Source organism: Acomys minous, assembly GCF_964271855.1.
Source record: "Acomys minous genome assembly, chromosome: 1".
Lineage (NCBI taxonomy): Eukaryota > Metazoa > Chordata > Mammalia > Rodentia > Muridae > Acomys > Acomys minous.
In genome coordinates this window covers 147,186,196-147,210,246 of record NC_140483.1, presented here as the reverse complement: position 1 = coordinate 147,210,246, position 24,051 = coordinate 147,186,196, and the positions used below count along the sequence as shown (strand labels likewise).

Below are 24,051 nucleotides of genomic sequence, written 5' to 3'. Positions count from 1 at the left end.
ACAGGTGGACTCACACTTTTGACATCAGCAGTCTTGAGATGGCTCTGCATTAGTCTTAGAAGTGAGAGTTTTGTTTTTGTTATTACTGTCAATTAATCTAAGACCCTGTGTGATGAGACAGACGTAAGAGAGGTTCGTGTGATAGCTCCCAAGGTCTGTTTCTGACATTTAAACATGCACTTATTTAGCTTTATACAGATTAGATCCCTTTGTTAAAAATTTTTAATTGTGTTGAAGTTTACCTTTGCTCTAAGGATGAAGAAATGCTTTATTAGGTGAATTAATAGAGCGAAATCCACTGTGAGCACAATGCTTAAACTTTATGACTAATTCAGAGCAGAAATTACTTGCAGGCAACCTCAAGTGCTTTAGAAGCATCATTTGCATATAAATTCTTTAGACGATAGGCTAATTACAATTGTTTTTATTTATTCATTTACACCATGTCCCCCAAAGCATTCTTTTAAGCTAGAATTTCATATTCTATCTTCAAGTTTCCTAAAAAGTAAAACAAGGGTTCTTAACAATACTGTATTCAATAATTTAGGTTTATCTCTGACTATCCTCCTACCTAAAGAAAAGGTTTGTGAGTTATGTCATCAGCCGTGAAGCAGCAGGGTCAGATTAAAGTGTTGCAGACCAGTTATTAGTGTCAATCTTAAGCAACGCCAGGCTTATAGAGTTGTTTAAAAAGAAACAGGATGGTGTAACCATGGCAATTAGAGAGCCCACGCGTGGCCTATATCACAATGGCTGTGTTTCTGACTTCAGAAAAAGCAAAGCTTTATAGGGACCCCAGGCTCTTAGGTGGTAGAAAAGGAAGGGCACGCCTTTGGATGGCTTTCAGCAGTGTCTAACCGTCTGCCTTCATATTTTCACTGCTGCTCCACACTGCAAATGCTAGTGTCTTGTCTTCTTTGTAGGAAGTGCTGGACAGTAGCTAACAGCTTTTATTGGTATTGTGGAGCTCTTTCTGCCTTCTATCATTTTCTGCCCCCAATTCAAGCAGAAATCACCTATGTTTATCTGCCTCACATGACATATTGTTTGAAGAAAGAACTTGAATGGGTCTTTACTGTTTATTTTAGGATTAAGAGTGGCCTCCTGGATTTTTTGTTAACTCTATGGTATAACTATGTAACGCACACTTTGGTATATGGATTCAGTGAAAAGTGTCTACTACTTAAGAATAGTAATTTGCACCAATTTTCTATTATCGCAATATTTTTATCCTAAAGGGGAAATTGTTGCAGACTCAGAACAGGCGGGAAATTGAAAGCTATTGTGGACACAATAAAGAACCAAGAGCCTGCTGTGGGACTGGAGGGGAAGGAATTGGTCATGCTAGAACCTAAGTTTAAACAACTGAACAACACAATTCAGGTACATATGTTTGACTTAACCTTGACTTTGTACTGTTTCCTCCACCTCAAGATCTCTAAGTAGCCACACTCTGGTTTTGGTTCTGGTTCTGGTTCTCTAGGTACAAGATATGTTGTCACACACAGGATGTAGGTCCAAATGTTTGGAACAGACAAGATGACACAGACTCTTCATATGTGTTTTTGCTTGTGTAATATCTCATATTTCCATCCCTTAAGCCTTCCCAGCAAGGAATTTATTTAAAAAAAAAAAAACATTACATCTCAGAGTTTGCCTTTCTCCTCTGCAAGCACTTAGACTGAATTTTCAATTTTTTAAAAAATTAGACATTATCCCACCACCATGTTCATGTATTTAGTGTGGAAGTACTTGAATCTGGTTTAGACTGGTATAGACCAGCTTAATCAAGCTTAATCCAGCTTGGACTGGCTAAATTCAATTTGTACAAATTTGGACACACACATACCTGCATATTCTCTCTCTCTCTCTCTCTCTCTCTCTCTCTCTCTCTCTCTCTCTCTCTCTCTCTCTGTGTGTGTGTGTGTGTGTGTGTATAATTATTCATGAACACACATGTACAAAGATAAACACATCTAAAGCCACAGATCTAACGGAAAGACAAACAGACTATATCTAATAGCAGAGAAAAAAAAACCATAAATAAGGAGGGAAGCCAAGCATCCATTCTGAACACTTATTTATTTATATAAAACTGGCTCCCCCTAACCTGATGATCTAAAATCCACCAGGCAGCCCCAGGTCTGTTTCCCCATTTATACATTTAATGTTATTACACATATAAGTTCACTTTAAGTGAAAAGTGGATTCATATAACACCATCCTGAGCCAATGAGAAAACCACAACAAGTTGATGAAGTTGTGTGTGTGTGTGTGTGTGTGTGTGTGTGTGTGTGTGTGTGTGTGTTCCTTGAAATGTCTGTTGAAGTCTCCATGGGGACTGAAGCTGTCTCTGCCTAGTGCTGCCAAAACATCATGTTGTGTGTCATTACCCTCTGTGCTGCTTCAGAGCACAGAAGTCATTTTCTAGTTTGGCTGTGCTGTTACTCATCCTAGAAGCCCTAGAGATACTTAGCCATCTGGTTAAGATTGTACAGCCAGAGGTCAGAATGTTCGGTCTGCTTCCTGGTGACTCTAGGAGCTGTGTGACACAGGGCAAGCTGCTTCTACCCTCTGGGCTTCAGCTCCTCTTTCACCAAATAAAGACGATAATATCACTTGTTGAAAGGGTCATCATGACAACTCATGGAGTTATCCCAAAGGAAATGTTTGGAACAGCATGTGTAAATGCTCAATACATGTGTGCATTTTCATATTTAACGATGGCCAATAGTCAAAAAGCTAGGCAGAGGCAGTGTTTATTTGTGCTTGCATCCTAGCTCCTAGCACCTACCCATATGGGATAGGTATTTATTTGGAATTTATTAATGAGTAAATTAATCAGTGAGTGAGTAAAACAAATAAGAGCCCAAAAAGTTTCATGAACTATAAAGCTGCTGTCTGGGAAAACAATCACATTCTAAAGCCTCCAGGGCATCTGCTGGCCCAGGGAGAGCAGAGGAGTGGATGGTAGTGAGACCAAATCTCTACTCAGCCCACCATCCACAGGCAGGAGCCTCCCTCAACCTGCTCCAGCAGAAACCACCATGTCAAGATAAGCCACCCACATGTGCACTGTGACGGGCTTGTACTCACAAGCAGCTCTGGGTGGGAGGGGTGGAGACGTGTTCTCTATTTGGGAGTAAGAGAGGTGAGGAAGGGTCCAGGGTGGCCAAAGACCTTAGAAAGAGGTGACCTCCATTGTACAGGACTTTGAGCTCCATGTGTAGCCAGTTGTTCACTTTTTAAAACAAAATTCTATAACAATACACACCGTGAAAGATGAATTTCACTGACCCTGAATTGGGTCAATTGAATTCGCACTCCATTCACACATATGTTGGTTTTATCATCCCTGGAGTTCCAGTTCTGCCTTCTAGCAATTAGGTTTTTGGTTGGCAAACCAGAAAATACATATGAAAGTTCATTTGGGCTAATGACTCTGAAAGTGCAAAGTTGAGAGGTCAATGCTGGGGAGAAGTTTTGTGCTGACAGAGTCCCAGGATTATGTAGGGCATCCCAGGACAAGAGACGGGGAGCATGCATGTGCAATCTGTTGTAAACCCATTGTGCTCAGCCATGGGGATCCACCCTAGTAATTTTATCCAGTTCAAATCACCTTTCCCAAACCACCCTGTAAACACCCCAGCTGGTTTAAGTTTCTTTTTATTTTCTCCTTTATTAATTTATTCTTGTTACATCTCAATGGTTATCCTATCCCTTGTATCCTCCCATTCTTCCCTCCTTCCCATTTTTCCCTTATTCCCCTCCCCTGTGACTGTTCCTGAGGGGGATTACCTCCCCCTGTATATGTTCATAGGGTATCAAGTCTCTTCTTGGTAACCTGCTGTCCTTCCTCTGAGTGCCACCAGGCCTCCCCCTCCAGGGGACATGGTCAAAGGTGAGGCACCAGAGTATGTGAGAAAGTAATATCCCACTCTCCACTCTATTGTGGAGAGTGTTCTGTCCATTGGCTAGATCTGGGTAGGGGTTTAAAGTTTACCGCCTGTATTGTCCTTGGCTGGTGCCTTAGTTTGAGCGGGACCCCTGTGCCCAAATCTGCTTATCATAATGTTCTACTTGTAGGCTTCTAGGACCCTCTGGATCCTTCTACTTTGCCATTCTTCCTGCTTCTCTCATCTAGAGTCCCACTAGAATGTCCTCCCCTCTGTCTCAGTTTCCTGGTAAGTGAAGGCTTTCGTGGGACATGCCCCTTGGGCTAATATGCAGATATAAGTGAGTATATACCATTTGAGTCTTTCTGCTTCTGGGTTAACTCACTCATTATGATCATTTCTAGCTCAGTTAAGTTTCTATCCTCCATACTTCACGGTGGGGCTTAAATGTCAGTACTTGAAGCTTGGGAGGACTCAGTTTAAACACTCTAGCCATACTGAAACTAGCACATGCCTTGTAAGCATAGCCAAAACAAAATAATGCAATCTGAGGGGCCATCAATGACTCCTCATGACCCCTCTCTTTAATTCCCCGTCTTTCCTGCACCTTCCAGATAGAGACTAATATTGTTTGCTCCCCATGGGGAGCTAGGGCTGAATCACCAACCTGGAAATGCTGCCCCATGTCTGTGTTCTATGAAGACCAATGGGTGGTCACCAGACCCTCAAGGAAAGCAGGCAGCAGTGATCCTGAGTGTTGACCTTCCTTACTTCCTTGGATAGATACTTCTGTGTCCACAGGCTGCATCATTCATTGTTCTGGCTAGTTTTATGACAACTTGACACAAGCTAGAGTCACCGGTGAGGAGGAAGCCTCAATTGAGAACACGCCTCCAGAAGATTGGGTTGTAGGCAAGCTTGTAGGACATTTTCTTACTTAGTGATGATGGAGTAGGGCTCAGCCCATTGTGGGTGGGGCTACCCCAGGTGAGTGGTCCTGAGTTCTATAATAAAGCATGCTCACTAAGGAATGAGGAGCAAGGCAGTAAGTAGCACCCCTCCATGGCTTCTGTATCAACTCTTACTTTTGGGTTCCTGACCTGTTTAAGTTCCTGTCCAGGCTTCCTTGAATAATGGACTACAGTGTGGAAGTGTAATCCAGATAAACCCTTTCTTCCCCTAGTTGCTTTGGTCAGGGTGTTTCATCACAGCAATAGAAACCTTAATTAAGACATTCATTAAAAAATTAAAACTCATAATCTTCCTCCAGGATGAAGCTACAGACATGTGAGCTCCAGGTATTTAAGGCAACCCTGTGATACTTACTTGGACCATGACCCAAAACAGCATCTTCTGACACTTCATCAATCATGGTATTGCGTACAGACTTTCTGATGCTATACTCCCTTCCCTACACTAAAGTGCCATCTCTGTCCCTGCAAAATGATGCTGCACAGACTGATAGCTGATATTTCACATTCATTCAGTATGCACAAAGGTAAACTGCATTTGTCCAGCAAATTTAAGTTCTAATTAATAAATGAAAGAAAATACTGTACTTTACCAAACACTTATTTACATCTCATCAAAGCATCAAGTACATGTAAAGTAGGTGTAATTATGACTCTGTTTTCAGATGAGAGAGTTTAATCTAAGAAATAAATTGTAGATGTTTTGCACTAATGTAATTCAAGTTCGGTATTTAGTTTTAAGGGATGCCCCTCTAATACTATTTTTGATAAGTACCTGTAGGGGGTTGTTTGAAATACTCAGAGTATCATCTGTGTGAACATCCTATCACCACCACCATTTGGTGGCATCACAGTCACATAGTCTTGGGCATGGAAAGTTGCTGAATATTTGGAAGTTTATATTAAGAAGAAAAGACTGCTTTCAAAATAAATGTCTGCATGCTGTCTGTCCTCATGAGATTCAGGTATGTTCTTCCTTTGGATTCTTACAGATGGGGAGATTCTTACAATGCACAAGCATCAAGACCTGAGTTTGCATCCACAGCACCCAGGACATGACACTGCACACCTGGCATCTCAGAACATGGAAGGCAGAGACAGGAAGAGCCTATGAGCTTTTGTGGCAGCCATTATAACCAATTAGTGAGCTCCAGGTTTAACAAGAGATCCTATCTCAAAAAATTAAGTAGAAGATACTAGTACGTGACACGCAGTGTATACCTCTGATCTCTATAGGGGCATGCTCATGTGTACACATGCATACAACTCCCTATATAGTATTCTTTTATCCTGGAACTAATAAGAGAAAATATATATATGTAGCTTGTAAAGTTACAAGGTAGCCTGCACATTGTGCAGAAAATGCTGAGTAGCTGGCAGTTGTGAGTGTGGTGTTTTTTACACTCAGAACTCTTTGAAGCTAGGGGTTTTCTTTTGTCAGTCTTCCTATCCTTGGAAAAATTCAAGCTCAGTTGAGACCGCAAATCAAGAACATAAAGTAAAATCATTTTTCTATATTATTGTCCTTTGTTTCTGAAAAGCCACTAGCTTCAGTGGGCCGAAGTCATGCCTCGGCAGATTTTTCTAGTCACTTACTGAAACCATAAAGAACACAGTGAGAAGGATGGTTAAATAATTACAAGGTGCTTGTTTATGTTTTTCAGTTATTAATCGCATATATTTGACAAAATTGATTCTGTTTTCACTGGACCACTTGTCTAAGTGACAGGGCTCATAATCATTCTCATTAGAAACCAATTTAGAAAGGTAATTTTCCAATTAGCATGTATACACCAATGTAGTATGGGTTCCTATGATAAAATAATTATCATGGCTGTTGACAACTTTCACAAGAAAACAAAGAATTTTGTTACTGGTAAGACCTAATGAAAAATCTGATGGGTTAAAATAGAAAAAATTGACAAGTACAATTTCACCCACAAGAACAATTTGTTACTGATGATGAAAATGAGAAATAAGCAGAATGAAAGTTGTGAAATTTGTAGTGAAAGCCCGTAGGGTAAAATTAATTTCTTTATAACACAGTTTAAAGGCAAACAAAAGGAAATTGCTTGTGCCAGATGGGATAGGAAAGGCATTGTGAATAAAAATGAGCCTCTCTTTTCTGCTTACAAATATTTGAATTAAGATGATACCAGTGTGTCTGGCTAATGGAAAAACAGTATTGATGGTTACAGCACTTTTAAAGGTTTCTCCTTTTTTTTTTTTAAATGGACTTTGTCAAGACAACAAAATGCTTTAAACAGTATATTAACTCTGGCACTTGCTATCATAGTACATTTTATTTTTGTGTGAATTATTGTTTCAGGCAAAGCAGGAAGAACACAACAACAGGGTGCTGGCCTCAGAGCTCTTCAGGCCCTTTCACTTTGCCCCTGTGCAGAAGGAGCTGGGACAACTTGCACATGCCAATGGGACAGCTTCTTCGCTAGCAAATTGAGACTGGGTCGCCTGGTCTTCCATCAGCCAAATCTGTCCTATCCCTGTACCTGGGATAGGAAGGTAAGGAAGGTGAGCATGTCTTGTAAGCCACAAATCATATGCATGTAAACTTCGATTTTGTGGTTTAATTGTTTTGGAAATGGACTGAAAATTACCTGCAGTTTTGTCCTATATTTTATCTGAACTGTCGTTTCACAGCTGCTGGCTTTCTTCTTGTTAGCTCAGGCATTTTTATGCATAACATTTAGAGGCTAATCATCGAGGCTGTGGCTGGTGGTACTCTTTTCTGCTCTGAGCACCTCTGATGTTATTTAGCACTTACCGTACCACTATTTATCTTTATACACATTTGTCTTTTCCACTTGGCTGTAGTGTTAACTCTTAAATATTAGCACTGATAATAAAAGTATTGCTAGTAATAGCCAATGCTATTGTTTACTCTATGCCCTGCACTGTGTTAAGCATGTTAAATGGACTATCAAATTTAATAAGTAGAAAATTGCATCATATTTTCCAGTAGGCTCACATAATGTATCTGTACTATAATGCATATTAGCACTTCATGTCTACCAGCTCTCATTACCCAAAAATGAGGAGCTAAAGGTATAAATAGGAATTTATATGCTACACGAATTAATCTTACTATTCCATCCAGAAGCTGATGCTTCTGAGTGGGTGTGAGATCTCTCAAAAACAATTCCCAGGCACCTCTCATGGCATGATGAGCAAGCAGTTGGAAAAGATAAATATAGACATTTGTGGTATTATATAGACTGTGAATGCAGACTGTAGTTGCTACTAAACAAAAGAAAGAGGTTTAATGTTGGAGGAAAACTGCTTTCATCAGACTTGTTAAGAGTGGATAGCCATCCCCAGGATGGAAATGTACAAGAAAACATTGGGTGTTGTTTGCCTCTAGGAAACTTCTTCCATACTTACTGAGTTATTAATGAAGTAAGAGATAAATGCATCAGCATAAGGTAAGAAAGAAAGGACTTCGAAAAAGTGAGTAGAGTGGGGACTGTATGAAATAGTTATTGGCATGGTATAATAATAATAAAAAGAGAACACAAATACCACCACTGTGCAAATGCCTCTGCTCAGAGCCATACCAATTGTTACAGCAAGGAAATAAGTCCATGCAGTTTGGTAAATAATTATCACCTTAAGGCTCTTTTGTGTTTACTAGCTCAGCTGGCCAAACATCTTCCTACGGTACACTTTGATCTTTCCCAAGCAGTGAACAAGGCTTCAAAATCTATCCTCAAGAAAGCCTCCAAGACTCAAACCTAACACTTTTGCTTGTGTGTTCTGTCTACCATGGTTGACAGGGTCAGAGCTGCCCACACTCCAGGTAGAAGAGCCATGTCCTTTTTACCCTGTAAGACCTCCCACACAGCTTTGTGTTTATTTACTACCCACCTGCTTCCTCCGTTGTTGCTTCAGTTACTGTTAATTCCTTCTGTTGTGCGGTCAACTATATTAAGGACTTCAAGAGCGGGAGGCGGCAATGTGTACATATTTAACTTCCTTTCAGTTTTACTGTCATATTTGAAACAAGAATCTCTACCTAAAATTTAGACCTTGTCTAGTTACAATTCTTCAGAAATCTTGTTGCTTTCTACTATTTTGTCCCCTGCAGAATGTAACACACTTTAGTTCTGCATATCAAAATGGAGACATCCTCTTCCAAATGAAGACATCAAAATTGTGGATATCTTCAATAGGTTGTCTCATTTTGCCTTATATTTATGTGTTCCTGATATACTCAAGTCAGTTACATTATATAGCTTAAAATATTTACATTTGGCTATATGATATAGTTAAATATCAGGTTTGATTTTTTTCCATGAGATTTACATATAGCATGGGCTGTATCTGCTTTTGTTAGCTCTTATAATCTCTAGCGCATCTCACATGTGTTGTTGATTATATATATTTAGTAATAACTTGTGAGTAAATCAATTGCTATGCTCAGCAATAGCAATGTGATGATACCTAAAATGTACCAGATCATAGAAGTGAATGTAGACTTCAAGTACCTAGTTTTTCAAGTGTTTAGAAAGGGAGGATTTTTTTTTGCCATAGCTATTAGTGATTAAAATTTGAAGCATAGTATAAGATGCTTCAATTTTAATTAACTTACTTAAATTTCTTTTTAAAAGTGTGTGTGCATATGAGTGTGTGTGTATGTGTATGTATACGCATGCATTTAGGTGTGTGTGTGTGTGTGTGTGTGTGTGTGTGTGTGTGTGTGTGTGTGTTCAGGTATGTGTGTTTGAGAGTACCCAAAGAGGGCAGAAGAGGAAGGCTGATGACTTGGATCTGGAGTTGTGATCTACCTGACAAGAGTTCTGGGAACCAATCTGGAGTCCTTTGGAAAACCAGTAAGCTTGCTTAACCCTTGAGCCATCTTTAGCTCCTCACAAGTCTTTTCTTTAATGCTAGATTTCAGATGTTTAAACTGAAGTTATGATAATCACAAATGAATCATTAAGTGGAGGTTTGTTTCAGTGATATCATTTTCATTACTTATTCAATGATTTACTCAGCAATTTTTAATGTGTTTCCCGAAGCTATACAAAGTTCTGTAGAGAAAAGACAATTAAGTATAATAGACAATTCATGTTCTTATGGCCTTTGTTATCTGTTTGAAAAAGCCAGTGAGTCATATGTTATTTTGAAATGGAAGATGATAACAGATGATTAGGTTGGCAGCATCCTGATCAATGAATTATTCTTATTTAGCATTTACTGAAAATACTGGTAATTGTACATTATTTTTTTTGAAAAAAGGTCAGTATGACAAATCTTATGTTCCCTGTATTATGTCTTCAGTAACTAATGTGTGCATGACAATCAAGTTTGGTAAAATAATAGGGTGACAATGATTGGGAGGTAAGCCCAGTCCAAATCATGTAAGCCTTTATAGTTTCTTAATCCTAGAATATATTGGAAGCCATAGAATAATCTTCCTGTCAGTAAGTCATCCTGGAGATAATACCAACTACAGAGAAGAAGAGTCATGGGGAATTGGCTGACAGAAGGCAAATAGATGAGGTATGAGCATTCATATAACATTACTATGGACTGTCACAACACAGAAGCTATATTTTTGGTTATTTAATGAGTATAGTCAGATGGAATGGAGTGAGTATGTTATAGAAATATAGCACAACTTCTGAGATTCTTGTTTCAGAGGCTTGAAAAAAAGATGGCATCATTTATGAGACCAAGAAACATCTATCAAGCATGGAAATTTATGGCAGAGGATCCATCATTCTGCTTATACCTACTAAATTAAAGTGTCAGTGGAGAAGCCAATAGTAGACATATATAAGACAGTTATAATTTTTAAAAAACCTCACAAAAACACAGAAATAGGGGCTGCAAGGAAAAAGATTGCCATCAACTGGAACAGGGAAAATACACATGTGAAAGTTAGCACAGGGGAAGTATTTAGTAACCGAAATTTAGATTATATCACCCAGTGTCAGAACACATTTTGAGAAAAGAAAAATGAAGACAGTCATGGGTAGCTCCAATAGTTGATCCTGGGGCCTATGAGATGGCTCTGGGGGTAAGGATGCTCACTGCCAGGCCTGATGACCTGATTTGGGTCTCCTGGACACACATGATATAAGGAGAGACCCAACTCTCAGAGACAGGCATAAACAAACAAAAACAAAACAAATAATTAATACCTGAAATAATCAACCTATAATTTAAGTTTTATATGTGGGCTGGCTCACAATATATATTAAAAGTTCAAGTCCAGAACTAATTGGCCATGTGACTTGAGTGAGGCAGCTTACTGCAGTATGTATGTACAGTGGCACAAAAAACACCCTATGGTTAGGAAATAAAAGAAAGAGGAAGGATCCAGCGTCTCACAAAACTCTTTAAAGGCACACACCCATTAAAGACATTCCACTGATACTGATTGCTAATGTGTTATAGCCCAATAATATACCTTCTGGACCAAGCCTGTAACTCGCAGGCCTGAGGAACATTCAAGGTCAAACTGTAGTGCTATTCTTTCTTACATGACACAGGTTTCCAGACAAAAATAATGGTTATGTCAACCCACCTCACTCTTGCTATAGACTGCAACTACAGACTATTGGACGTCTCATTTTGTCTCTAGTCTTCTCTTCTGGCCACCAGAGAATGATGGTATAGCTATCTGGACTTCTTAAAATAGCAACTCAGGGCTCCAAAGAGTCATTCCACAGTCTAGACGGAAAACCAGATAGAAAGACTAGCAGGCAGCCTTGTAGCGTAGCTGTCTTAGTTAGGCTTACTGTTGCTGTGATAACACACCATGACCAAAGCAACCTGGGGAGGAAAGGGTTAATGTGGCTTACACTTCCACATTGAAATCCTTCATTAAAGGAAGCCAGGCCAGAAACTCAAACATTGCAGGAACCTGGAGGCAGGAACTGATGGAGGCCATGGTGGGTTTACTACCTCCTGGCTTACTCACTTGGCTTGCTCAGCCTGCTTTTTTATTGAACTCAGGACCACTAGCCCCCAGCTGGCCACACCCACAATAGGCTGAGCCTTCCTCCATTAATCACTAATTAAGAAAATGTCTTACAGGCTTACCCACTGTCCATTTTATGGCAGTATTTTCTTAATTGAGGCTTCCTCCTTTCTGATGACTCTGGCTGGGTGAAGTTGACATAAAACTAGCTAGGGCATCAGCTTTGGTATCACAAATCATTTCATTTTTCGGAAGTTAACCATGTATTTCATACTATATAAATGCAAATCAAATAATTTTACAGCTTTCTTCAATAGATATAATAGCTTCTGTCTTTGTTAGTTTAAATTGTCAAATTGAAACAGCCTAGACTCACCTAAAAGGAAAGACTATATTGTAGGATTGCCTAGATCAGAATGGCAATTCTGTGGGAGCTTGTCTTTATCACTGATTGGTACAGGAGGGCCCATCTCACTGTGGTCAGCATCATCCCTAGACAGGTTGCCTAGGCTTGTGGAAGAGAGCTGAGAAAGCATAAGCCTGTGGGGACGCAAAGCAAGCAGTGGGTTGCCATGGTTTTTGCTTATAGCTCCTGCCTTGAGCTTCCACCCTGACTTCCCTCAATGGAGGACCATGGCCTGCAAGTACAAACCAAATAAGCTCTTTATTCTCAAAGCTCCTTTTGGCCAAAAGGTTTGATCCCAGCAATAGAAATCAAATTACAACAACCTTATTTCCTAAATGTTTAATATTAAAAAGGATTTTTAACTAAAACAGTATTTTAAAATAATTTTATATATAGTACCTTTAAATGTTACATGCAGCACTTTTTATTTACTAAAACAATATATGAAATTTGGGTGCCGTACCTTATCACATTAACAAATTTCCAGTCTGGATTAGAATTGTAGAAAGAATAAACTGCTAAGGATCTGGAGAGGCATAGTCAATTTGAAAATGACTACTGTTCACAGATAATGATGAGCATATTTTATTTGAAGATCTTAAGAGAAATGCCAGACTAACTTGGAATAAAATTTACATTCCCTGGACTCACTTACATTTATGTTTTGGTATGTAATAACTAAATAGGGAGTGTTCCTGCGGTGTAGCTTTTTCTCTGGAAGCAGGAATGAACTTTTGTTCACCCACCATAGCCTAAGGAGTCATTCTACCCTAGTCTGTTTATTGAATGAGTATATTGAAATTATTTGTAGGATAGGTGTCTGAAAGGCAACTGTTCATGCTACTTCAGTATGGATGTCAACATCATGAAAGATACTTCTCTGGAGTTGTACCTTGCAGGCATCCTCCCTAGGAGAGTCTTCTTCAACAATTGTTTACCTCTTACATAATGTTGAGGTGGGCCTTGTGAGTTTTGTAACTTTCATGAGCTTCCTGAGTCTCATGTGTTTCTTTGGACTTTGGGTCTCTTTCTCCTTCCAGAACAGAATGTCTCAGTGCGGAAGACATAGCTGTACTAAATCAATTTGAGGGAATTTTCACAAATAAAAGAAGGCAGGATTTCCCCATCCTTTACTTTGAATATGGTCTTGATAAAAGAGAGGTAGATAAAAATAAATAACAATGTTCTCTCTCTCTCTTTTTCTCCCTTCTTATTTCCCCCTTTCCTTAAAAATAAATAATAACAATTTTCATTTATCTTGAATTATTCTATCACAATGAGAGTTTAAAAATAGAGGTTTTGTGTTTCTGCTCTTATTTTTAAAGCCGGGAAAAATTATTATTTGTGTTTATGCTTTTAAGGTCAAACAAAAAAATGTCTCACCCTGTGTTTTTCTTGGCTCTGATATTCTAATGACAGCTTTTGCCCTCCAGTGAATCTGTGTTCCATGATTGATCAGTGTCTCCATGCTGGCTAAGGTCACATGAAGGCTATATTTATGCCTTTAGATGTTTCAACAAATCAATTGTTTCTTAAGTTTGATATTTAATGCCTTAAAAGTCTGCTTTGGAGCAGCAAACCCCAAATGTGAGTCATGGCATGGGGGAATCTGTTAAAAACAAATGTAAAGTTTTCATGGCCGGGAGTTTTAGAAAGTCATTCTTGTTTCTGTAAGGGTAATAAAGAGTTAGCCTCTGGTCTCCTGCTCTCTGGTCACATCTTACCAGCTTTCATTAAAAAGTAGCTGGAAGAAAATATGCTCCTTATAATTTCAACTATGTTACGTTGCCATTTTAAGATATTCAAAATGTAATAAGCTAGAGTACTTAATGTCCATCCCCACTGAACACTTAGACATTATTCTAAAACCAGCCTATATTTCTACTTTTGCATTTTTATTAAGGGATGCCTTTAACCGCGCAGTCAGGTGATGCACTGAATGTAATTGTACTGGGGCCTCTTTACACAACCAGGCTTTATACTCTGTCTAAGTGGAAGAATTTTCTTCAATAATAAATTTGGTATGAGTTCTCATTTATAATGTCTTGAAGATGTAAATGAAACGCTTGATATCTTTAGGAAAGATTAAAAACACTTTGCGCTTCAACCTTCTGGGCTCATTTTAAAATGCTTATGGATTTTATTTTGTAATGACTCTCATTAAAGCCAAGAAATCTGTTTAGTTGTACAGAAATAAGATTTCACTCTATAAAATAGCTTCAGATTCTGCCACGTGTGCTCCTGCGTGTGTGGATGTGCCACTTATCATTCAATCATTAAGACCAGTTATTACATTTTTTTTTTTTGCTTTTGTTCTATATTTCAGGACACATTAAACTTACTTACTCTGTAAAATGGATATGTAAGAGAAAAAAGAGCCTACACCTCACAGTTATGTGCTATTCCAAAAGTTCACAGTGCACAGAACATGATGAAATACAGGGTAAGCTTTTAGAGGACTTATCCTATCCAGTCGATACGGTTCCAAGGATATTGTTGGCTCTGGTATCCAGAACTGTATTAAGTACCTCCACCTGAATATTTGCTGTAGAAAAAAGCATATGGGAACATGCTCATACATATTTAGAGCCTACATAAATTTGTTTTCTTTCAGTACCCTTTGTATAGTTAGGACTCATTTAATCTAACTCTTGACTCCATGGATTTCATTCATCTGTATGAATGAAAAATTACAATGAAAATTACAATGGCAACAATAATGGGACATTCAGGAAGATTTTTGGTATTTTCCATGTTCAAATGAAAAGGAAATAGAATGCAAAAACAAAACCACAATACAACATAAAAAAAAAAAAGCCTTTTTTGAGATAATATTGTTAGACTCTGGTTGTCAAATTCTCCTTTAAGCAAACAAAATTAGCATAATTGACAGCTGTGTGGTGAGGAATTAACATCTACTTAATGAAAATTACAGATCTGACTCATGTTTCTTTTTCATTTTCATTTTTTGAGACAGGGCTTCTCTGTGTAGCCCTGGCTATCCTGGAACTCTCTCTGTAGACCATGCTGGATGTAAACACAGAGATCCTTCTGTCTTTGCCTTCTAGGTGCTGAGATTAAAGGTATGTACGGTCAGCACCAGGCAGGACTCACATTTCTTTACATGGTTTTCTTTGGTCTATACCTGGGAGTGAAGATGCAAAGATATAGAAAGATGAAAAGACACAGATATAATAATAATAATAATAATAATAATAATAATAATAATAATAATAATGTTGATAATAATAATTCTCTTTATATTTAAAGCCAGCAGCTTGGTCTACATGGTGAGTTTCATGCCAGCTAGAGGTATTTTATATAATATATATATATATATATATATATATATATATATATATATAATCTCACATACACAATTTTTTCTATACATGGAAGCTAAATTTCATATTAAAAATGCAGACTCATATTGGGCAATATTTTTAAGCCTTAAGCATTTTAAGCCTAAGCATTTACCTCTTCTGGTTTGGATATGAAATATCCTTTCAAAGACTCATATACTAAATGTGTAATCATCAATGCAGCAGTGTTCAGAGATGGAGGACTGATATATAACTAGAGCATGAGGCGTTATCAGTGATCTGATACATATACGTATGTATACATACACACATTACTGGTGAATTATTGAAAGTCAGGGAAGGCTGTGGAAGGATATCACATGCCTCTTCGTTCTCTTCTCCTCCCCATCCTTGTCTCTCTTTCTCTCTGCTTCCTAGCTGCTGTGTAGTAACCAGCTCTGTTTCTCCACACACTTCTCCCCATGGTTCAGAACAGCTCACAAGCAAAGGAGTCAGCCAACCATAGCTGAAAAGCTCCAAATTGAGCCAAACCTAATCTTTACTCTCTTATTTTGTCAGTTATTTCATTGCTCAGATGGACAGCCAACACACTTTTATTTTTTTCATAATACTTTGGCCCTCTTTGTATGCTCTCTCATTCAAATCATTGAAGTTCTTCCCTCTCTTGAGATTCTACCACTGTTTTTTCTCTTCCTAACCATTCTCTTCACCAGATGATTTTTTACTCATTATTTTTAATTTTTAAAGAGAAGGTTGCTGCATGTGACTCTGGCTGTCCTGGAACTAACTCTGTAGACCAGGCTGTCTTCAAACGCAGAGATCTGTCTGCCTCTGTCTGCCTTCTGAGTGCTGCAATTAAAATTTTTCATATATCAGTATTGAATTCAAATTTAAGATTATTCTTCACATGTATTATATATATTTTTACTCTAATATGAGGTATTGTACCCATACAACTCAAGTAGAATGCAAGGTTTACTTTCAGCACCTTGAAATTTCTAGTAATAGAAAGTATCTAGTATAGGATAAGTAAATTATACAAGTTAATTGTTAGCTGAGCAAATCATGGTCATGTCAACTACTAGTCTATTTATATTGGAAGAATATACACCCTATGTTTTAAAGATAGATATGATTCTATAGATAGATAAGGTAAAATAGTTAGATAAGGTCTTCAAAAACCTCAGAAACATAGAGAATATGGCATTTAAAGATGTTTTTATTATTTTAAAGATTCATTGACAATAAGACAGGTTAACTCCTGGCAATAACTAGCCTACCTCAGAGAAGGTGAAGAGCATCAAAGAACCTCCTTATGAAAATGGTTTCAAAGGTGGTAAACAAGCCATTGGGCAAAATATCCTTGTTTCTACTACAGACAGAATTCTGCCTAAAAATGGGCAAGCTTGGATGCAGGCAGAGGTGAAGGCCAAACTCTGCCAAGACAGAGTAATCAAGTACTCAGTAGTTCTTGCCTCACAGATATATCACAAATATATCTGGGCCAGAAGGCTGAAAATGATGCTCCAATGTTATAGAGCATTTTGAGTGATTGTTCAGGCAGCAAACTGTCTCTCTCATTTTTTTCACTTTGGAAGCTGCTAATCTGCACTTGCTGTTTATTCAAGTAATTAATTTTATTCCTTCTCAAGTCTCTGATGAGGTTGAAGACCAGATAGATTAGTTTTACAATTATGCTTACTTGTTTAGGGGTTAAGATGTTTTTTAGATCTAGATGTTTTAAGTTGATAGAAATGAGATATGATAGATACTGATTTACATTCAGAATTTTAGACTCACCAAGATAGGAAGGAAGTTTTCTTCAAGGCTGTCACATACAAACAGCCAAAACACTATGAATGTAACATTGAAGACAAGATAGTATAGTTTTACAACCAAGATTAGTTGGTTAGGGGATAAAATCATTTTAAATCAAGATAAATAAGTTAAGCTCTTATTAGAATTGAGATAGGATAGATATTGAATTTCATTTGGAAATTTAGACCCAACAAGACAGAAAGACACTTAGTTCAAATGGGACGAATGCAGATGGCCAAGTCACTATGAATGTAACATGTATAGAACTCATTATTCTCCTGATTGTCACATGGTTCTCCCTGCTATATGTAGTTTGTTTTATACATGTGTAATAAAATAAATGTACACCAAAAAAGGGATGTAGTTTTTTCATTGTTTACATTGTAAACACGATTAAAAGGAATCTTATTTATAAGACACTGTGAAAAAAGAAAATATAGAATGGTGTATTCATTACATTTCTCATTATTTTGATCAAGTATTTGATAAGAAGCAACTTACGTGACAATTTGGTTTGACCCTGCTTGGCAAGGATAGACTTCATCATAGCAAGGAAGATATTGAAGTTACAGTGGCCCTTGTTCCCATCTGGACAGATAAGAACATAGAGAATGAGAAAGCCAGAGCTCACCTTGTTTTGTCCTCTTTCTCATTTATTTCATCAAAGCACCCAGATCTTTGGTTAATGCTCCCCAAATCTTAATCAATCTTCCATTAAAACCTTTTATAGACAACAAAAGAGAACCTTGATTTCCGACATGATTCTGATTTCTCAAAACGACAAGAGAGACTAACCATCATACACAGGAAGGAAAACGGAGATATGTTTATATCAAGAGCACATAGTTGGGCATGGTTACACATTTCTTTAATCCCAACACTTGAGAGGCAGAGGCAGAGGAATCTCTGTGAGTTTGAGGCCAACCTGGTTCACATAGTAAGATCCAGGACAGCCAGAGATACATAGTGAGACTCATCTTAAACAAACAAAAAGCCCCCACATATTCTTTATACTTATATTTTAAAGTGACTTAGGGATTCCTGGGAAAGAAAGATAGAAACAGAAAGAAAGAAGGAAACACATAGTTTCTGTGATTAGAGAACAAAACCAAACAAAGCAAACTATCTTGAGATTCCAGAGAATAATTAAAGTTTTTTAATGTATTAATTTCTTATTGCTCTTTCTTACAATGATCTTATTGTTGAGTGACATAAAAAAAAAACAGAAGCAAAATCTATAATCATAAAACTACAACAACAATAATAATAGCAATAAAACCAATGTAGCAGGATTGAATCTGTAGACAGCTATGGTAGTAACTTTGAAATATAGATGCTGGTGGGAGTGATTCCTTTTTCCAGGTCACACACAGTAAGACATAGTCAATTACTGTGTCTTGTGGTTGAAAACTTTTGATAAGTTTCCATCAGTTTCTGATGTGAGCAATGGGAGTGCTTAACAAATGCTGAGGCAAGCTTCCAGTGCGCCCATGCCCTTCCTGGGTTGTAAGTATCATACTTTTAGAGGCTTCGGTCTAATAATCTGGTACTTCATTGTACTAGTCTGATTCAGTATTGATTACACTCTCAACTTTCCTGTGCTCACCACTCTTTTCTGTCAGTTGGAGATGATTACCTCTATTTCTGTACCATTCCTTGGGAAATGTGTCTCTTTCAAATGCTGCCTGAACCAATTTCTTAGCATGTGAAGGCAGGGGAAAGGTATGCCATCATGAAAAGAGATCATCTACAGCACAATTTCTTTGGTCCAAACAAGAGCCTCTGGATTTATAGATTTTAAGTGGAAAAAACCAATGCATGAAATTTTCTACAGAAAAATATTTGAAGCCGTGAAGGAAATTCACTTGCTATTATAATCCAGCCAGAAATAACATAACTCTCTTCTTGCTTCTTACCTTTTACACCAAAACAAGAAAAAAATAATTATAATAGTTTTATTCTAGATGAAGTTCACTGATATGGAAAATGCTGAACTCCAATTTTAGAAGACTTAATGTCTCTAATTTTTTTCTCCAGAAAATAATTTCCCTAACCCCTTTTATTTCTACAAACCTCTACTCAGAATTGGCTGAGGCAATTTGGCTAGATCAGTGGACTCAAGATTACCATGGCAGGTATATCCTTTATAACAAATATTTTCCTTATTTATTCTTTTTAAAAGATATATTTAATTGTGTTTATATGTTTGTGTATGACTATATGTGCACAGGTATGTGTGGATGAGTGTACTTGTGCATATGGGTACCAGAAGAGGGTATCAGGTGGCCTTCCTATATTGCCCTCTATCTATCCATTTGAAAGACGGTCTCTTCCTGAACCTGAGACTCAAATTTTTCTCAGCTAAGCTGGAAGCCAGCACATCCCAACAAGCTTTCTATACCCATGCCACTTGTAACTTGCTATATGGATGTTGGGATCTAAACTCCCCTCCTCATGACTGCACAGCAAGTAGTCTTACCTACTGAACAATCATGAAGACTGTGTGATCCAGCTTGAATACAAACATGCCTTTAATCCAGGAGACAGGCAAAAAGATTTGCATTCAAGGCCAGCCTGGTATAGAGCAAGTATCAGGTAAAGAAAAGCTTAGATCCAGGCATGGTGATATATGCCTTTAATCCCAAACAAAAATAAAGTTATTTGTAAAAAGAAGCATCCACTTTTGGAAGTGATGTCTAATTGAGTGGCAGAAAAGGTGATGAATCAGAGAAGTTTTGACAGAATATGACATGCCCAATGCTCACAAGAAGAGAGAGGACAGGGAAGCTACTTAAGAGACAGTTTTACAGAAGGAGGAGGCAGTTTCTACTAGCACAGTAATAGAGATATGGGTTGCAGAGAGAGAACTCGGGTGGACATGGAACAGGCTAGAAAATGAGGAGAAGCCACGATTGCTGAGTTAGTTTGAGGCCAGCAGAGCAATTTTGGGCCAAGGGAGAAGCCAGAGTAAATAAGTCAGCTGGGAGAAGAGTTTGAGCCAGAACAGTTGACTTGAACCAGCCAGTTCAGAGTTCAGAAATAACCAGTAAGTATGATCTTATTAAGCAGTCTCAGAGGCTAAAATATTCTAAGCTTAGGTTAGATTGTACGGAGGCTAGAAGCTTCCAGGAGTAGGCCTAGGTTAGCAGAAGGAGGCAGTTAGCCTCAGAGGTAACAGTTGAGCCAGGAGGATAAAATTACTTTTACATCGTGTGACCAACGGGTGGGGACTATCCATTGGAGGCTAATAGGGTTACTAGTGGGTACAGAATGGACAGCAATGACTCCTCTCCTTGAATTATTCAGTAGCAACCAGTTCAGCAGTGAGGTGCAGGACCTCTTGATCTTCTCCTTCATGCATGCATGAGTGTTGGAGATGAATTTGCTTGCTAACCCAGTTCAGGCATTCACAGCTACTGTGGGCTCATGATTAAAATGGTTGTGACTTGCATAGAAAGTGGTATTTTGCAACCTTCCTTTGTATCTTCTGGCTTTTACATCTCCCCTTTCCCCACTTTCTATTGTTTTTCCTGAGCCATAGAGGGTAAGGTATAAATATCTTGCTCAGTGATGAGTGCTCTCCATCACTTATTCTCAGCATCTGTGCACCCTGAATCTTTTCATTCACCCATAGTCACTGAGAGGGGTGACTCTCAGATTAATGCTGAGAGTAACATTTAAAAATGTAGTCTGAGATAGGAAAGGGTAATAATAGAAAATGATGCTTTATCTTGAATCCTATGGATCTCTGTCTCAGTTTGGATTACTGTTGCTGTGATGGAACACCATGACCAAAAGCAAGTTGAGGAGGAAAGAGTTTATTTGGCTTATGCGTCCCTGTCCATAGTCCCTCACTGAAGGAAGTCAGGACAGGAATTCAATCGCTCAGGAACTTGGAAGCAGGAGCTGATGCAAAGACCATAGAGGGGTGATTCTTTTTTGAGGGGCGATTCTTACTGACTTGAGCCCCATGGCATGCTCAGCCTGCTTTCTTATAGAACCCAGGGCCAGCAGCCCAGAGATGAGCCCACCCACCATAGGATGAGTCCTCCCACATCAATCATGAGTTTAGAAAATGCCCTGAAGTCTTGCCTACAGCTCAATCTTAGGGAGACATTTTTTTTTCAATTGGGGTTCACTCTTCTCAGATGACTCTAGTCATCTAGTCAAGTTAACATGAAGTTAGCCACACAGTCTCTCATACCTAAAGGAAATTATAAAGCATATCCCCTGCTAGGGAACGGTATATAACAGTAAACAGTAGTGGGCAGGATGTAATAGATCTTAGAGAATACCAGATTGAGCCTGAACACCAACTGCTCTACTCAAGACAAGTCGATATTGTCAATGAGTACTTTATGCCTGTGCTGCAATAGGACAATAAAGGCATTAATATTTTTGCAATAACTAACATTAATGAAATGTAGAGATCATTTTTGATTTTCACGTTTCATTATTCGCTCAATGTTTACGTTTATAAAAGGAGTTTTAACCTTGGAGGTTATATAACTTGGAGGTTATAAACCTAAGCAGATAGCAGTGTGTGTTACTGGTGCTTACAGTGTCACTGGGGATGACTTTTCGCTGGTAATGCAATTTTTTTATGAAATATTTAAAAATTTTCATTAGAATTTAAATGCAAGACAGTGGAAGTCTCTTAAATTATATGGTTGCTAGTTACAATACTACAGTATTAAAACATTACTCAGTTACACTAAAACATGCTCACAGAATGGGATTCATTTAGTGTTTAAAGAAGAAGAAATAGATTTCGCACTTCTGTGCTTCTCTAGAGTTTAAGTTCCTAATGCACGGTCCTGGGGTCAGTAGTGTCAGCATCACTGGAAGCTTCTTAGACGCACATCATTTGCCCTTATGCCAAGAGCACGGAATGACAAGCTGGGCACGGACACCAGCAGTATGTATTTCTGGTCTAAGTAAAGACTAGGACCTGTGGTCTCTCAGGTAGACTTGGCAGCTACTCAGGTTTGAGACAAAGTTCATTCTGGGCAGCTGCTCCGTGAACTGTAGACACACAGCACATGTGTTTGCTATTCACTAAATGCCCATTGTATGCTTCATAGTTAAAACAACCAAGCGTATTAGACAAAACAGGACTGACGCATGTGAGTTCACAGACTGTGGCAGCACGCACAGGGCCTGCACAGGTCTAAGCCAGATGCGGTCTCAGTGCTGAGAGGGGAAGTGGACACAAGTCCCATCCCTAACACAGAAGTGATCTCCAATCGATAAGTGCTCACAGAAGAAAAATTAGTTTTCTCTAGTGACATCTCACTGAGCATACAAATAATTCTTCAAGGCAGACCCCTGGCCTGATATCAGATGGCCAACAAAAACAAACTCAATGGTATTTTGTGAAAGTTTCTTTGTGTTCTAAAGCTTTGTCTGGGATTTTTCCCTTATAGGTCTTTTGCTTATATATCATGGTTTCCAGTTTTGTGTTGTCTTGGGGTTTTTCTCTGTGGGTACATGTGTATCTCTCCGTGCTTCTTGTGCTTTGTCTTTTGCTCTGTTTTTCTGTTTTGTCCTATTCAGATTTGTTTGTTTTTAGCTTACTTGTTATATTTTATTTCTTTTTTCATTTTCTTTTTCAGGTCTCTGTATTCTAAGGAGAGAGAGAGAGAGAGAGAGAGAGAGAGAGAGAGAGAGAGAGAGAGAGAGAGAGAGAGAGAGAGAGAGAAAGAGAATGGATCTTGGTGGAAAGAGAGGTGAAGAGATGCTGGGAGAAGCTAGAAGAGAGGAAACCATAATTAGTATATAGCGTTCAAAAAAAATCTATTTTCAAAAAAATTATCCCCCAAAATGCCTCCCCCCCCATGTCATGAGGAGAATCCTCTCAATTCTTATGCCTCTGTCAAGAAAAAGAAATATAAATTAGAACAATATATTAAGGTGAAGGGAGATACACTAACATAGATATAGGGGTCCATTCTACAGGAAGATACACCCATGAGGTCTGCTGCCCAACCTGGTGTCTTTTCTGCATATATTCCTCTACGGCCTGCTCTGCTTTTCAATTGGTGAGCATCTCTCTCAAACTCTGCAAAGCCTATCTAAAGAATGAAGTTTGAATCAGAAGTTCTTTGCTTCTTTTTAGAGTTACTCAAGGCCCTCCAGGTGATCCCACAAATCCATGATTCCTGACTGTCTTCTCCCTAACATGTACACGATGCTGTTATTGTGGCTGAGAAATGTTGGGTTGGATAATGACTGCAGTCACAGTTGATGCTTTTGTTATGTTCATGCAGGCAGCAGGAGCTTCAGAGCCAACAGAATCCACAGATAGTTAATAACTCAGGTGTTAAGTGATAATACAACAGTGTTTTCTCAAGTACATATTTAGTCACACCTTGTTTCAGATATGGTTTTAAAGCATAACTGAGCCAACAGAAGTGGACAGGTAGAGGAAAACACGGATGAACTGTGGCTGTAAATGTCCCAGACTATTGCTCCTTCCACTCCAGACTCTTCTAAAGTTCCTAGACGACTGGTTTCCATTAGTAGCTCGATATAATGGTGCACGGCAGGCATTTCTATGATATTTTTGTAAAGCAAAGAAACATTGAACTTTATTGCTTTCTCGGCGCACCTCCGAGCTGCCTGATACAGGAGCTTTAGAGGGTTCTTGAGTGAGATTCATAACATAAGCCGAAAGACCCAAGTTAGG

At 38.4% G+C, this 24,051-nt stretch overlaps 1 long non-coding RNA gene across 1 annotated transcript in view; it reads left to right on the top strand.

Moving 5' to 3' along the window:
• The first annotated feature begins 7,200 nt into the window (after positions 1 to 7,200).
• Positions 7,201 to 24,051, top strand: part of LOC311605473 — a 45,744-nt gene continuing 28,893 nt past the window's right edge. Inside the window, exons 1-2 of the long non-coding RNA XR_014781973.1 lie at positions 7,201 to 7,399; positions 8,250 to 8,310. This is a non-coding gene — a long non-coding RNA (uncharacterized lncRNA). The remainder of the gene's footprint in view (positions 7,400 to 8,249; positions 8,311 to 24,051) is intronic.